This window comes from Xyrauchen texanus, chromosome 26, assembly GCF_025860055.1.
Source record: "Xyrauchen texanus isolate HMW12.3.18 chromosome 26, RBS_HiC_50CHRs, whole genome shotgun sequence".
Classification (NCBI taxonomy): Eukaryota; Metazoa; Chordata; class Actinopteri; order Cypriniformes; family Catostomidae; genus Xyrauchen; species Xyrauchen texanus.
In genome coordinates, this window is record NC_068301.1 from 16,549,641 (window position 1) to 16,565,619 (window position 15,979).

General features: G+C 34.4%; 1 long non-coding RNA gene across 3 annotated transcripts; it reads left to right on the top strand.

Moving 5' to 3' along the window:
- The first annotated feature begins 5,736 nt into the window (after nt 1-5,736).
- Nucleotides 5,737-11,568, top strand: LOC127620220 (uncharacterized). 3 transcript variants are annotated; one of them, XR_007967688.1, is made up of 4 exons: nt 5,737-5,852; nt 10,661-10,773; nt 10,850-10,961; nt 11,054-11,568. It is a non-coding gene; the product is annotated as an uncharacterized LOC127620220 (long non-coding RNA). The 3 variants fall into 3 exon arrangements; XR_007967686.1 differs by lacking the exon at nt 5,737-5,852 and adding an exon at nt 5,881-6,032; XR_007967687.1 differs by lacking the exon at nt 5,737-5,852 and adding an exon at nt 6,075-6,324.
- Nucleotides 11,569-15,979: the final 4,411 nt, after the last annotated feature.

The window sequence follows — 15,979 nt, forward strand, 5'->3', positions numbered from 1 at the left end:
AGACCTTTGTTAAATCAGAATTATTATTATTAGTAGTAGTAGTAGTAGTAGTAGTAGTAGTATTTGCATTCTATATGGAGAGAGTACATTCACTTGCTATATAAATAATAACACCAGAGTGCACTGTTGCTTTATTTACTTGACATGGTTTCGGTTCAACAATTCTTTTTAGTCATTGAACCCTTCCTCACAAGGAAGCAGTCACTGTGGCCTGTTTTACATTAACTACACTTTCAAGTACAGAGACAGAAATGTAGCATGTATAACCTACTATTGGCAAGTTGTTTCTATGTATGTATGTATGTATGTTCATGTACTGTATGTATGTGGAAGATGCATAACATGTTCATGAGCTTTTTTGGAAATCAGCATCAATATTTTAGGTCAAAATTGACTTGAATGTATAAGAGGAAAAGAGTATACTTTAATTGCTGTGATTGATCACAATTCCTTTTATAGTTTTTTAAAAGTTTTAAATAAATTTGTGTCTCTAGTTCATTAATTAATTAATAAATGATCCTAGTGGAGGAAAGAAATATATTTTTCCTCTCTCAATGAATGTAAGGTCATCAAAACTGTATATATATATATATATATATATATATATATATATATATATATATATATATATATATATATATATATATAATTTAAATTGAGCAAAAATGCTGTTTAAAATAGTTATTATATTGTGTTCCAGTCAAAACTGACCATTAACCTTTTGTTGTTGTTGTTGAAAACTGTATTTTATTTCATCCTGTTGGACTAAAAATCTATGACTTTGTTCACACAGAGTTTCCGAACAAACAAGTTGTTTTTTTTAGATAATTTTCATAAATTTGTATTGGTTTTATTTCACTTTGTTATACCTGTGGATGTTCTTGGTATAAAGTGACTGCCATTAGGAATGAATGAATAAGTACAAAATGCAGAAATATTACACGTTCAGGAGTATCCCAATCCTTTAGATGAGCACATACACTGTATGTGATGTGGATTTGCACACACATGCCCTTAGACATGTACACACACACACACACACACACACAGCGTCTGTTGAGAGACCTTTTGTGCATCGTCTTTCCATGTACACTCTTTAAGGAATATTTCAATATCTTATCTTATTATGTTATGTTTGAGCTAATTTGAATCGGGATAGTCTGCTGTAAGATGTCATTGTCTATGTTATATGTATGTTTCAGGAAGTAATAAGGAAAAATGTGACAAAAAGACACTCCTGTGTATTATATTTATGTGTGTTAGTGGGAATTTCATACACTAATACTCACTGCAGTTTTGCCTCTGAGTGAAACAAATTTGCTCATTGCATTTTACTAATTGAAACCTTTCCAACAATATAAAACACATGGCAATCTAATAATCTATTACATTTTTTTCACCAACTCTGAATATGAGCGTTGTGACAACAAATTTGCAAATTATGAGAATAAAAAAAGTATTATTTAAGAATAGGTAGGATCAGCTACTATATATGCATTGTAAAGTCCAGATTCTAAGGGATTTAATGCAATATCTTGGGATAATATTTGCAATATGAAAGATTTATTAACAATTTTAGTGGGCTGGTCATTTTTCACCGGGAACACAAAAGGTGTTAGCACAAACTAACACAACACAAGGGTTCAATTGAGCACAGCATGTCACATTGCAGGACAACTCATATAAACTTTTCAAAAGTATTTCATGTCTACTAACCATGTACTGTATGTCTGTTATTCTTTCAAACTGTATAGCTAAAACACAGACATCTTCTGGAAACCTAGACAGGAAGCTGACAGAATGCTGCATGTCCTGGGGAAACATCTGGGGTCTCATACATGAATAGGATGGGGTGGGGGTGGGTGAGAGCTATCACTGATGCCATATCATACCTTTGCTTGCTTAAGAGAATTTACAAACCTTTGGTATCTAGACACTTTAAAGGAGTGATACTGCATCATAAGGGCCAGGGGTCAGAACAGGGCTACAGCAATCCAGACAGACCTAAAGCAATCTATATCAACGTATCTAACATCAAAACAACCCTTAAGCCATCGGTTTATTTAACAGTACAGGTCTCTCAAGTTAACTAATCTGTTTTACTACCACTTACTACCTAAACTCTCTCTGTCACTTTAAGATACATGGACCAGATCAGCAAGCGGTGTGGGTCAATTGTTGCAACAGGAGTATGTTTGCTTAGACTGTGAAAAGAACAAACGAAGAGATTTTAGCATGTAGGGCAGGGTACTCTATCTGAACAGTAAACTAGTTAAAACAATGGTTCAAACACTGCAGGTTTTTCTGATCACATTATATTACTTTTAAAGGTGCTTTAAGAGATTTCAGCCATTTTGTTACTTCTATTGATAGACCATCCCATCTTCTCAACCACACACCTTCTCTCCAAAAAGGAAGACCTCCGTAGGTATGTCAGCAAACTTGGACTGCAGAGGCAGAGGAAGTTCTCTGATTGGCTAAAAAAGTGTGGGCAGCTCCCCTGACACTTTTTGGCTGTTTACAGAGCCTAGGGCTGTCACAAACACAGGTGTGACCTCTCAGGACAGCCATTTCAGTGATATCACATAGCAGGGACATTTTATGTGTGGTATTCTTAAACAAATCATTTACCGTACAAGTCAAACCTGCTTTAGTCCACCCAAACTTATTGTTTTAACAAATATCATTGCTACAGTCAGTGCTGGGTAGTAACAGATTACATGTAATCTGTTTTATGTAATCAGATTACAAAAAGTACCTGTATTACATTTGAAAGTATTTGTAATCAGATTAAAATTACTTTATTATGGATTACACGATTACATATTAATCAAGTAAAGGCAGTAAATTGTTCATAATTTATTGTTCCCTTTCATTTTTTCTTCTTTTTCAAATGTATCAGCCTACATCTCATATATGTTTGGTAAATCTTGAATTCTGAATTAAAATCTGAAATTGCAAACAAAGACCTGATATTAGTCACCAGCCATAAATAAACTGAAGACGAACTGCAGTCCAAACATAAATGCAGATGTAAAAAACACCTATCCGTTCGGAGTGGAACTTCAATAGATTGCCCTTTGAAAGTCTCTGTGTTGTTCTGTCTTTTCTGAGCGCTGAAGTAAAGCAATTATTGTTATTTTACACTTTACAAATTAATTATTTTATTAATTTTTATTGGACTCCAGTTTATATTAATCTGACTCCAATTTAAGTTGGCCTCTTATAGATTTAAATTCGAATTGATTTCTGATCATTCTTTTAATTTATTCTTTGAAGTAATTGATTACTCTGAATTCAATTAATTTATTTTTATCTTTTCATTAGGGTTAATTTCTAGACTATGAAATAACTGAAATACTATACTGTAACCTAGTCATGTTGACAGCATTTGATTGTTATCAAATGCATTAACTTGATTTGATAGTACAATATGGAAGTCAAATCACATTTATCTGTACATGATTAACTCTAAGACATATGTATAATTATTTACATATATATTTTTCACACATGGCACAAAGTACCAGTTAAACGTGCACCAATTAATCATCCACTAATCATTCATGCTCTTCAACTTCCATTTCTGAATCATTAGTGGAATTTAGGCTCATATAACGAGATTGTAGACGAGATTTCAAAATTGCAGACTGGTTTGTGTTTCTTTTCTTTTCTATGTGCTTTGGTTGGGTGGACATGGACTGGAGCATGAGCTAATAAAATATGATACAATGTGATGTAGCCTAAGGTATACACCATTATTGGAGGAGTTGAGGCATTAAACTGTTATTGGCTCCATAGCTTCAGGGAGTTGACATTCAATGTGAAAAATATGCTACTTTTCAGGTTTCAACAGCATCAAAAACCTCACATCACACAGCACCTGAGCTTATCAAGGGTGTAACAGAGATGTGTAATGTTCACACATGCATGCACGCACAAACAAAATAATTATAGAAAAACAAAACAAACACAAACGCATGACACATGAATGGACACAATTGTCGTTTACTTAAATAAATGGCTGTAATGTGACTGATGCAACAGTTTTGGCAAGTAACCTGACAAATTACATAACAACCAGTCACAAAAAATAAAGTTCAAATACGAAAAGCATAAAATATCAGATTCACTCATCATGGCATAAGCACACATGAGTAAAAGCCAAATGATAACCCATGCAAAACATCAAGGCAGACTATGCAAAACCACTGCCTTTAAAGAAAGCAAGTTGGCTTGATATGTGTGTTTAAATACAGCAGAGAAGAGAGAGAGAGCTGCCTTGTGTCACATGATACACAGGTGTGATATTACAGCAGGAGAGAAGAATTGTGGGTAAGACTTCTCAGTGGAATCTATCAAACAGTAAAAGGACAGTGTGTTATGAAGAACAGAGTGCTCTTTAAAGAATTTGGATGGACATACAGAACATTTTGGCATGCAGTCACTTGTCTGCAAAATTCAAGGTTGCAAAACAAATGTGATCTCAAACATACTTTAAACATATTCTATCTTGTTCACTCACAATAAAAACTTTAGCTGAGAGGCATACATTTGTCTTATAAAGAAAATGGCCCTCGGCTCAATGCAGACTGTTTGAGAAAGATTTTCCTGAATGATTTATTTTTTATTTTATTTAATTTAGCTTGAAAACATTTTATTGCAAATATACAGTATCTCTATAGCATGCAAAAACTGTTGGTTCTTTGTCCCCCTACTTGTTTATGGGCCTGTGTGTGTGTATATATATATATATATATATATATATATATATATATATATGTGAGTCACAGGCAGGTATGTGAGTGAATGAGTAATGGCTATATTGTATAATCACATACAATGGCTATCTTGGCTGTTTGCAGAAGACGTATTTGTGGTAAATAACAAATAATATATTTTTTTGTGATGCGATTTGAGTGACCTCGTGTGAATGTGTACAAAATGGCGAGCTTATGTACACAGCATAAAAGGTAAGTATGCTGCTGTGTATGTGCGTATGAGGAATGATCGTGAAGGTGTGGTGAGTGAGTTGCGCTCAGTTGCACTGACACATTCTTCTGGAGGCCGCACCCTTTCTCACACCCTCCCTTACCTGAGTGGTTGGTAAGTTAAATAACACAAGTAGGCACACACACACAGACACACACACAAACACACAAACATTCATAATCAAACACACAAGCATAAGCATGAAGAAGGAAGTTTTCGCAATTTTGTGTAAACAGGAGGGGGGAAAATCATCAGTTTGAAGAAAGATTCCCATGGTATGGGTGAAAGTCTGACAGTCTGTGGATGTGTTTAAACCTTTTCCTTTTAAGGGTGGGGCAAAATGTCTTTAGACTTACTCCACCCACATGCATGTGTGCACCTACTTATACAAATTACAATTAAATGACCAATAATGACTACAAACTCAAAGTATGTAAGCTACTTTTTACAAAAGAGCTTGCACAACAAATGGTGCTTTGATCACTTCAAAAGAAGTAAAAAAATATATATATATATATATATATATATATTAACTATATTAATTAGTAATATAAATGCATTAAGTGTATTCATTTTTATATATTTGATATCTGCAACACGTGTTATGATGTGGACTTTAGAGACAAAATAGGGAAATAGTGTAAACAGGGAATGTTAAAAGGTGTTATTTGTAAGATTGACAACAAGCGTTTGAAATGGGTACTGCAGTCCAAATTCAAAATATTGGAGAGTGTCTGCCCCACCCCAGACTCGAAGCTAATGCTGGTTGCCAGAATGTTGACATGCAAATTAGCCAAGGCAGCATCCGTTTTAAAGGATTTCTGGGCTTTAAGCTGTCTCCATTTCCAAAAGCATCTCCGGTATTTATCCTTGTTTTACTACGCTTCTGGTCATGGTGGTTTTTAGATGGATAGCGAAGCTTTTTAGGTCGGGTGGAATCTGCAATCTCTGATCCAGTTCGTTTGCTGGCTTCCATGGCTGCAGCACGCAGTGTCGTTTGCCTGAAAACTTGTTCAAATCTGAGTGTCTAAATACTATTGGTGAGTGGACAGTGGGCGGGATAACACAGGCCAAAACAGAAACAGAAATTCCGGGGTGTATTCCAGAAAGCAGGTGAAGTGATTTACCCGTGGCAAGTTTACTCAGAATAAGCCGATAACTTTCAGGGTATGTTAGTAGCCATAGAAACTTAATAATAACTCCGGAGTAGGTTATGTTCCAGAGTTAGTTTATTTCAGGTAGATGTTAGTACGTTTCAGAGGCTGTCAGCGCATGCGTGCCCTTTTTAATAGCGGCACAGTGGGCGAGAAAGTTCAGATTACACACAATACGGTAAACTACAATCTTTACTTTACCTCACAAATCTTCTTTACTCCGGCATTTCCTGTCTCACACCGCAGATTTGCATTCAAAATTTAACAAACTGTGTGCATTGTGCTTTATCTTTTAATGGGAAAGTTTTAATACTGTAATATATTTTTTTTAAACGCAGAACACATTAGAAAGTCCCTCACACTCTTCTCTATACATTTCATACAATAAAATTATTATAGCTCTCGCATTATATTTACAGTTCATTCAATGGATATTAATGTTATTTATAAAATGGCACAGTATCAATATGTAGGTAATGTCTGCCAGTTAAAAGCTTAAGCAATTAATCACTCGTTCTTCTTGTTTACTAACTAGATAATATGTGCTAATTTCAAAGACCACAGATATAGAGGTTAGAGATTTTATTTCTTATCACTCTAAACTCTTGTAGGCTACTGTACATATAAAAGCACACATTTCCAGACTAGTTCATTGTACTGTCTTTATTATCTGAAAATATAAATGAGACATGCTGTCATTTAGAGTCACCCACAGTGCCCTTGTTTATCTGGTGGTCAGGTGATTCAATGAAAAGATGTATCAGCCTCCTGTACTCCATCAGAAGCTGTACATGGTCCATCTCTTAATTACATTTTTGTTCTGCATTTGAGGACCTTTTACAAATTCCTATTAACAAGAAAGAGATGAGTTACTTTTCCCTAATGCTGAGATCATGAACATCTATAATGTACTGTATAGTCAGACACATGATCTTCAATTAAAACAACATAATTTAATTCCATACCAAGTTGCTGGAGGCAGATGGACCATAATGTACATGACAACACAACATGACAAGTTTTAAAGCCACATCAAATGAGAAAAGAACACAATGGTCATGTTACTCCTATCATTGCCCACCTTCGTTACAGCAGATCTTCATCTTATAATGCACATGAATAACCATGTGTGGCCTACTAAAAACATATACCTTTAAGTCAATGGAAAATGATGACAACTGTGGGAGATCCTTCAATTGATAGAGGGTCTATTAATACAACGAGACCTTCAGCAACTGTGGGAAATTAAAGGTGATATAAAGTTTTTAGAAACCCCAACTGGGTACATCAAATGGTATTAAAAATAAAAGAATTACATTCAGTTCACATGACAAACAGTAAAATAAAATTAAGATGCACTGTTCATGCAAATACCATTCAAATTAAATATATAATTAAATATTCTATATTATAAATATGATAATATTAAATATATAATAAAATATATAGTAAACCTATAGCCTATTATCATAATAATAGAATATGAATGTTAATAGTTATAATGAAGTTCAGTGCAAACAAATAACGTAACGGTCAACCTATTAAACATTAATGTAGAATGCGTGAGAGGTCTAATGTTAATATTGAATTAAGATTTAATATGTATGGTAGAACTTTATAGTTTTATTAATTAAAAAATGAACGCAATGATTCAGTATAATTTCTGTCAAGCAAACTCTCAGTCCTAAACCAATGTAGCTAATATCGCTATTACGAATGAAGATGAAATAATGCTTGTTTGCAGTCATTAAAACACACAGAGCACATTTTGTGCATTGCCCTTCGTTTTTCTCCCATGGGGAGTTTTTTATATAATGTGGGTTTATATAAGGCAACTGTGTGTAGGGCCGTGCGTACAGTATGGCTTGCACTCAAACGGTTCCTACCAGGGCCGGAGTGGGACTAATTTTCAGCCCTGGAATTTCATGCCTTAGACCGGCCCACTTTATTTCACGACTGACTATTAAAATAATGTAATTAAAACAGTATGTAAGTCTGCAATAGTGCACTGTTCTCTACAGCCTTGTAATTCATTGTATTTTTCTAAATTATCATCATTTCCAATACAGTGCAAATACAGTAGCCTAAGTGTTGCGTCACAGTGAAGATTTAGTAGAACAGTTAACAACAGTATTCTTTACAGCAACACAATGTAAGTAAAACAATTGTGTTAATAAATATCCAAACCTTGAAATGAAAAAAATATAAAATAAATACAAATATTATGTATTTTCTATCCTTTTATCCTATACCCTTTCAATCATGGGCTCACTGCTAAAGCAGGGTTGCCAGCATGTTACTGTAAAATTAACAGTGTCTTGCTGTTGCTGAAATTACCAGCTAGATACTGTTTTTAAAGCTACAGTATACAACTGTAATTTAGCAGCACATAGCTGTCACACTATCTACTGTTGTTGAAATTAACAGCTAAATTCCCAGCATGCACTGTAGCATGAAGAAATTACTTAGATTTGTTTAACTATTTACTGGTTTATATTGATGTTGTTTTTGATTAAGGTAAGTTACTTGTATTTTAATGTTCAACTTTTACTTTTTTACATAAAAGTATGTTTGTTAATTGTCACCATTGTTGCGTTTTGTATGCCGAGAGTTGATATGTGTGTGTTTCTTGTCAACATGTGTTATTCTGTAAGTTCAAAAACATCAAACATTCAACTTGCTGACATCATTTTGCTGAAATAACATTAACTGTTGTTGTTTTTATGTTTGTATGTGTAATGCTACACTATTGACACATATAGTGCCATTTGTAAGGTAGGATCAGACATTCAGGCTGATCTTAGATTTTATCTTCCAAGTAGTACAGAGCAACAACTAGTGTTTTATGAAAACATAAACTGACTGATTGGAAGAACATAATATAATAATATAGAAGGTCTAAGGTGCCAGCTCAAGAGAACACTAATCACCATGATGGTAACTTCAAACAAAACACAACTATTGTAACAAAACAACAACACTAATTAAACTAAGACTTCTATTAAGTCTGAATAAAAACTTTTGTACATGTTTTTTATTTAATTTATTTTTGTAAAATGTTTGTAGCCCCAATGCATTGCCAAAGCATACATAAATATTCAAACTCAAAGGCTTATGGGTATTTCTCTTAGGGGTGGTATTTTACTGTGTACAGGTTGTTGTTTTTCATAACAATCCTGGCAACATTGTACATTTAATATGTACATTGCTTCAAAGGTAAAAAATGTTTTATTTGACTTGTCATTAGCCAGACAAGTGAAGGCTGATTTGAGATGATAAAGAGCAGAGGAGTTGGTCAGAAACATCAACCATGTGCCACAAACTAACATTTTCATGGAGGGTTTTAAAATATACGTTTCAAATGTCACGATAGCCTTCGCCAAGATGATATCATGATTTTAAATGTTCATTTTCCCATAATGCCTTGAACACAACAGCTTTTTACCATAAAACTAGTTAGTTAACAGTGCTCTTTATCTCCCAGAATGTAACATTTTAACAGCAAACTATTGTATTCAAAAATCGTAGTAGATTGCTGTAAGAATTTGGCTGTACGTTTACAGCAATTTTTTTACAATGTATTTACTAGGCCTATCTTTTGATAAAAAACATAATGGGTCATTAGTAACACTTGGACATAGAAAGTTGTTATAGGCCTAGTGTAACTAATGTGATCATGTTTGCTTATTCACACAGCTTACCTGTGTCTTCCACAGTGAGAGCATCAATGTCTTGCATAGGCCTACAATTGGGTCCTGGCTCTGCTTCAGACACTAAATCAAATTTTACAAATTGTCATATTTCTCGCCACAAATCTCCCCTTTTTACAAAACTTTCTGATCTAGTCAAGTCAGTTTTATTAATGTAGTGCTGAATCATCTGGTATCATTAATTATCTCAGGGCATTTTTCATTGAGCAGGTGTACATTATACTAGGGCTGCAATTAACGATTATTTTGATAATCGGTTAACCTAACGATTATTAGAACGATTATTCAACTAATCGGCGATTATTGCCATGGTTAATCTTTAGCAGTTAACCAATTATTCAGTTTGTGTCCTGACATAAAAGGTTGTATTAAACATGCTTACTAACAATAAAGAGGACAAAATCATCATTTAAAAATACCTCCAAATGACATTCACTGAATTAAAGGGAAAAAAATTATTGTATTAATTTTAAATCAGTAAAGAAGTTCACTGCAAAAAAAACTATTTCTATCAAGTGTTTTTGTCTTGTTTTCCATTTGAAATAGTCTAAAAATCCTTAAAACAAAGTTACATTTTGAGAAACTTGAGAAGCAACATATAAGTTAGACTTGCTTTAAGGGAATTTATCTTAAATATACAGTAAGTGTATTTTAGGAATTCTCCCGGTGCTCCCGATTAGCCAATCCGGACCTGGTTCCTACACACTTTTGTGCAGTTCCCTGACCTCAAACCTTTGAAAGTCTGTACTGTACACATCCACAATCATTTTAAAATGTATCTAATCATCTAAATTTCAATTTCAGGATTCCCAAATGTCATTGGATGCATTGATGGAACCCACATTCCTATTAAAGCTCCTTCAGTCAATGAAGGAGTCTATGTTAATAGGAAGTCATTCCATAGCATCAATGCCCAGGTAACAATAGAATTTTGGGTGCTAAATCAATATTTAAACCATTACATGCCACTCATTACTGGTCCACACTAAATAGGTAATATGTGATGCATCCCACCTCATCACAAATGTTGAAGCCAAATGGCCAGTGTCTCTACGCGATGCCAGAATTTTCCGGGAGTCATCATTGTGCCACAAATTTGAACAAGGTATGTTTTGCCGTACACAATATTGTTTCTTTTGTTTTGTTTTTTGTAATTCTAGTATTTTTTGTCATTTGTTATTAACTACTCTATTGTAGGAAACTTCAGTGGTTACTTGCTGGGGGACAGAGGGTACCCCTGTCTGCCCTATATGATGATCCCCTACCCTGAGCCTGGACCACAGACACGATTTAATCTGGGCCACATCAGAACACGGGCTAAGGTGGAAATGACCATTGGCATCCTGAAGGCCAGGTTTCAGTGCCTGCGTGGGCTCAGGGTCAGTCCAGAAAGAGCATGTGACAACACAATGGCATGTGTGGTTCTTCACAACATTGCCACAATAAGAGGCAAGAGGGCCCCCTTCTCTTTATGAAGATGGTCAAGAGGAACCCCCAGTGAACCTAGTGGACCAAACAGATGGAAGGGTTGTACAGGATGTGATCTGCCAAAAACTCTTTTAAATTGAATGAATAATGCACAGAGTGAACAGTCAATTGTTTTTATAGTTTCTTTATTTCCTGTAATAAAAAGACATTTGTATTTATTGCTTTACCATTCAATAACAAATGACAGATTAATCATCACTTGACAAATACAGTTCTCACCTTTAGCCGATGCTCCAGCAATTCAATTTCAAGTCTGGCCTTTTTGATGTTCATCCTTTTCTCCTCCACTTGAAGCTGTATAACATCTCCATGTCACTTTTTCTTATTTGCCTTTGAAGCTGGACCTTATACAGCTCCTTTGCAGGCAGTTAGGAACACCAAATGATAATTCGATATGATTTCTTAAGTCTGTAATACATATACAGACCAATTATTATAATAAAGACAACTGCAGAACATTTCTCACACTGCTAAGATTCTGTGTAGAGGTAAATGGACTCTCCTTTGTATAGGAATCCCCAGCCATATTCTGTAACAGGACATTGACAAAGTTTTTATATCTTTTGTTAAAAAAACGGAATGCATTATATGGATTATTCCTCTATTTGCCTCCCAGCATTTTCATTTTCTAATTCTGCCACAGCAGAAGTGGTCTCATTATCTTTATCTTCATCCTATGCAGAGCAAATTACTAAGGATGTTTAGTCTAGCAAACAGAAACAATCCCTGAAGACAATAATCACTTACATCTGTGCAGGCTGTGCTGTTGCAGTGGGGTCCAGTAATACAATGTGTCCATCAGCAACTGCAAGAAAATACCAGTAAGATAGTTAATGTATATTCTCACTATATAATTTGTCAGAAACAAATTCAACTAATAAACAATTAGGAATATTGCAGTATACACCATATGGATTCAAATAAATTATGCATAATGCACAAGTGACAGTGACAGTAAATGCAATCAGAATGCCCTGTTTTTTTAAATAGTGACATTTTACTAAGCCACATGTATCATGGGAGTTAGAGGACTCTGATGAACTGTCCCCTGGAATCCCATCGACCACAGGTTGCCCTGTGGTCAAGGGACAGTGCCAGCTCCACCGCTGGAGTAAGTAAAGGTGGTGGTGGTCCGCCACCCATTTTACAGGCCTCAGCCTTCTTCCTATTGGCTACACAGAACAGAAAGAAAACTTACTATAAAAAGTTGGCTGATTTAGGTTACATTAGTTTAAGAAGTTTAGGAAATATTACCTTTTTGGAGAATGTTTTTTATGTTTCATTTTGACTTGGCTCAGAGTTCTTTTGGTTCCAAAATAAAATAAGGCAATATATTACTAGCCAATGTTCATTACTTAAGTATGTACAATGTTAAGAAATTGATGGAGGGCATAAAGTAAATGCTTATCTATTAAATGTAATTTTTTACACCATGCCCAATAGGATCAATGTTCAATTTTACATCATAATGAAAGAGAAAATTGTATTTATAATTTTATAAACTCACGCATTTACTCTATCAGTTATTTTTTGCCAAGCCAATGGTCTGTCTTTCACCGATTCAGCAGTATTACTTTTTTGTTATAATTGGCTTATACTATTCATAAGCATGCATTAAAACCTCCAACTCTGCTTCACTGAAATTTGCAGCTCGTTTCTTTTCTCCTTGGGTTTTCCACAGTGACTCCTGAAATCGGCAATCCATTGAAAATATCTTTAAGTACTCACCGCGCTCATGTTAACTCTGGGTTACCAATAGGAGGTTGATTGAACTTACCCTTCACTGGTGTTTTGGAACCAACATACCCGGAGTAAGCAAGGCATGGGTTAATCAACCGAGAGTTCAGGGTATATGTGACTGTAAATTAAACCTGCTTTCTGGAAAACAACCCCGGCCTAGAAAGGAAACTTCAAAGTAGAATATACTGACTGTAGCATTATCATCTGGAGAAGCAGTATTTCAACTTAGCATGTTTCTTAATTCTCTAATGACATATTATGGTCATTTTATGATTTAGTATAGTAAAAATATTACATATAGCACCTTTAATGAATAATTTATTATAAATGCTGCTTTTGCCATCAGCAGCATTTATACTGTGTATATACTCACTAAGCACTTTATTATGAACAATATGGTCCTAATAAAGTTCCTAATGTGGTCTTTAAGATTTGACATGTAGTGCATTCTGAGATGCTATTCTGCTCACTGCAATTATACAGAGTGGTTATCTGAGATTCCTAAGCCCTTCTGTCAACTCGAACCAATCTGGTCATTCTTTGTTGAACTCTCTAATCAACAAGGTGTTTCCTTCTGCAGAACTGCTACTCACAGGATGGTTTTTGTTTTTGGCACCATTCTGTGTAAACTATAGAAACTGTTGTGCATGAAAATCCCAGGAGATCAGCAGTTACAGAAGCAATCAAACCAGCCCATCTGGCACCAACAATCATGCCACGATTTAAATCACTGAGATCACATTTTTTCCCCATTCTGATGGTTGAAGCTCCTGACCTCCTGATTGCACTGCTGCCACACGATTGGCTGACTGGATAATTGCATGAATAATAGGTAGTGTATCTAATAAAGTGGTTGGTGAGTGTATATATACATATATACAGTGTTGGGTTACTCAAAATATTATTGAAAAAGTAATCACATTACAAATTACTTTGCTTTTAATTTACTTTATGAAACAATTTTCAAGGAAAGGTTTTGTTTTTCCGATCAATGTTATCAATATAATGTCTATGTTTCCTCCTTTACTGTCATTGTCCCATCGGCTGTCACAGAAACACAAACAGAGGTATGCCAACATATGAGTGTTTTAAATAGTTTCTATACACCTCATTTTTCAACGTAACTAGGGTGCCGCCATTATCAACCATGAATGTAGACCACTTCTACCGGAAGAACCACTTCTACCACTTCTATAACAAGTTTGTGACCAGTTTTGAGATCTTATTGGTTTTGATATACGTGCAGCCAGTGCTGGGTAGATTACTTCTGAATTGTAATCTAGTACTGGTTACAAATTACATGACTAAACGCTGAGTAAATAAATGTAAACTTTCAGCTATTTTAGCGATGCAAAAAAAATATATTATGCTGCTTTATATTACAGGCTGGCAATATATGTTGTCATATTATTAACATTAATTTGGATTATCATAAACTCATTTGTTTTGAACACATGTAGTTTTACCGTATATCATATTTTTCCATCGTTTTATCACACTGTTGCACAGGCAGAATAAATGAGAGATAAGGTGCTGACAGGACAGTCCTCCATGTCGTCTGACATGTCTCCACACACATTACACAACCAGCAGAGAGCAGAAAGCTGCTGGGAAAATGCTGCTTTAACTTTCTTTGGAACAAAACGGCATCTTGTTTCATCTTGGTAAATTAATAAACGCATTTTACTCTCCGTTCTTGTCAGAGAGCATTCTCTCTTTCATAGCAGTGTATAGTAAACAGACACGCAGATCTCGCATTTAGCATGGCTTATGAAACATCGCCTATGGAAATAAAAAAATAAAGACATCATTGGAGGTTATGCAGGTACATATAAATGGAGGTTTACATGGAGAAAAGAAACACAGCATTGTCACATTCTCAGTAGAGTATGAAGCTATTTTATTACCGTCTCTTCAATACAACAACACAGCAACAAGTGAGCCATTTACTTACTATTTTACTATGAATGCTGATGTTAGAAAATTATTAGGCCACCATTCTGCTGTACATCCTGTGGTTGTGTGATATAAACTTATATCACTAAATTCTGGTATTATTATCCTTCTATTTATTTGTATTGCAGTCATTAACAGCTGAACTTTTACACATTTGCCAGAAATGCAGCTGCTGCTTACTTCTGCGTTGCAAAATAAGGTGGATATAAACAATATTATTTTAGAAATGGGTTTCCCAAGTGATGCACTTTAACGTAATTGACTGAAATGTTTCTCATGCTCTTAAAAATCTTTTGAACATTTTTAAATATTTGAAATTATTTTTGTAGACAAAAATATAAAATTAATAATAAAATAACAAAAACTTAAAATTAAAAAGTTTTTGAAATTGATGACTTGGACCAAATATTAAAGAAAAGCAGCCAATCAGTGCCCAACATAGATGGGAACTCATTCAATACTGTTTAAAAATCATCCCAGGGTGATACCTCAAGAAGATGGTTGAGAAAATGTCAAGAGTATGTCTGCAAATTCTAGGCAAATAGTGACTATGAAGATGCTTAAATATAACACAGTTTTGTGTAAACTTGAATATATGGAATAAAACTCTGAATATATAGAATGAAAGTGTGAATATATGGAAGGAAACATTCCATATATTCAGAGTTTTATTCTATGTATTCAAGTTTCATTCCATATATTCAGAGTTTTATTCTATATATTCAAGTTTCATTCCATATATTCAGAGTTTTATTCTATATATTCAAGTTTCATTCCATATATTCAGAGTTTTATTCTATATATTCAAGTTTCATTCCATATATTCAGAGTTTTATTCTATATATTCAAGTTTCATTCCATATATTCAGAGTTTTATTCTATATATTCAAGTTTCATTCCATATATTCAGAGTTTTATTCTATATATTCAAGTTTCATT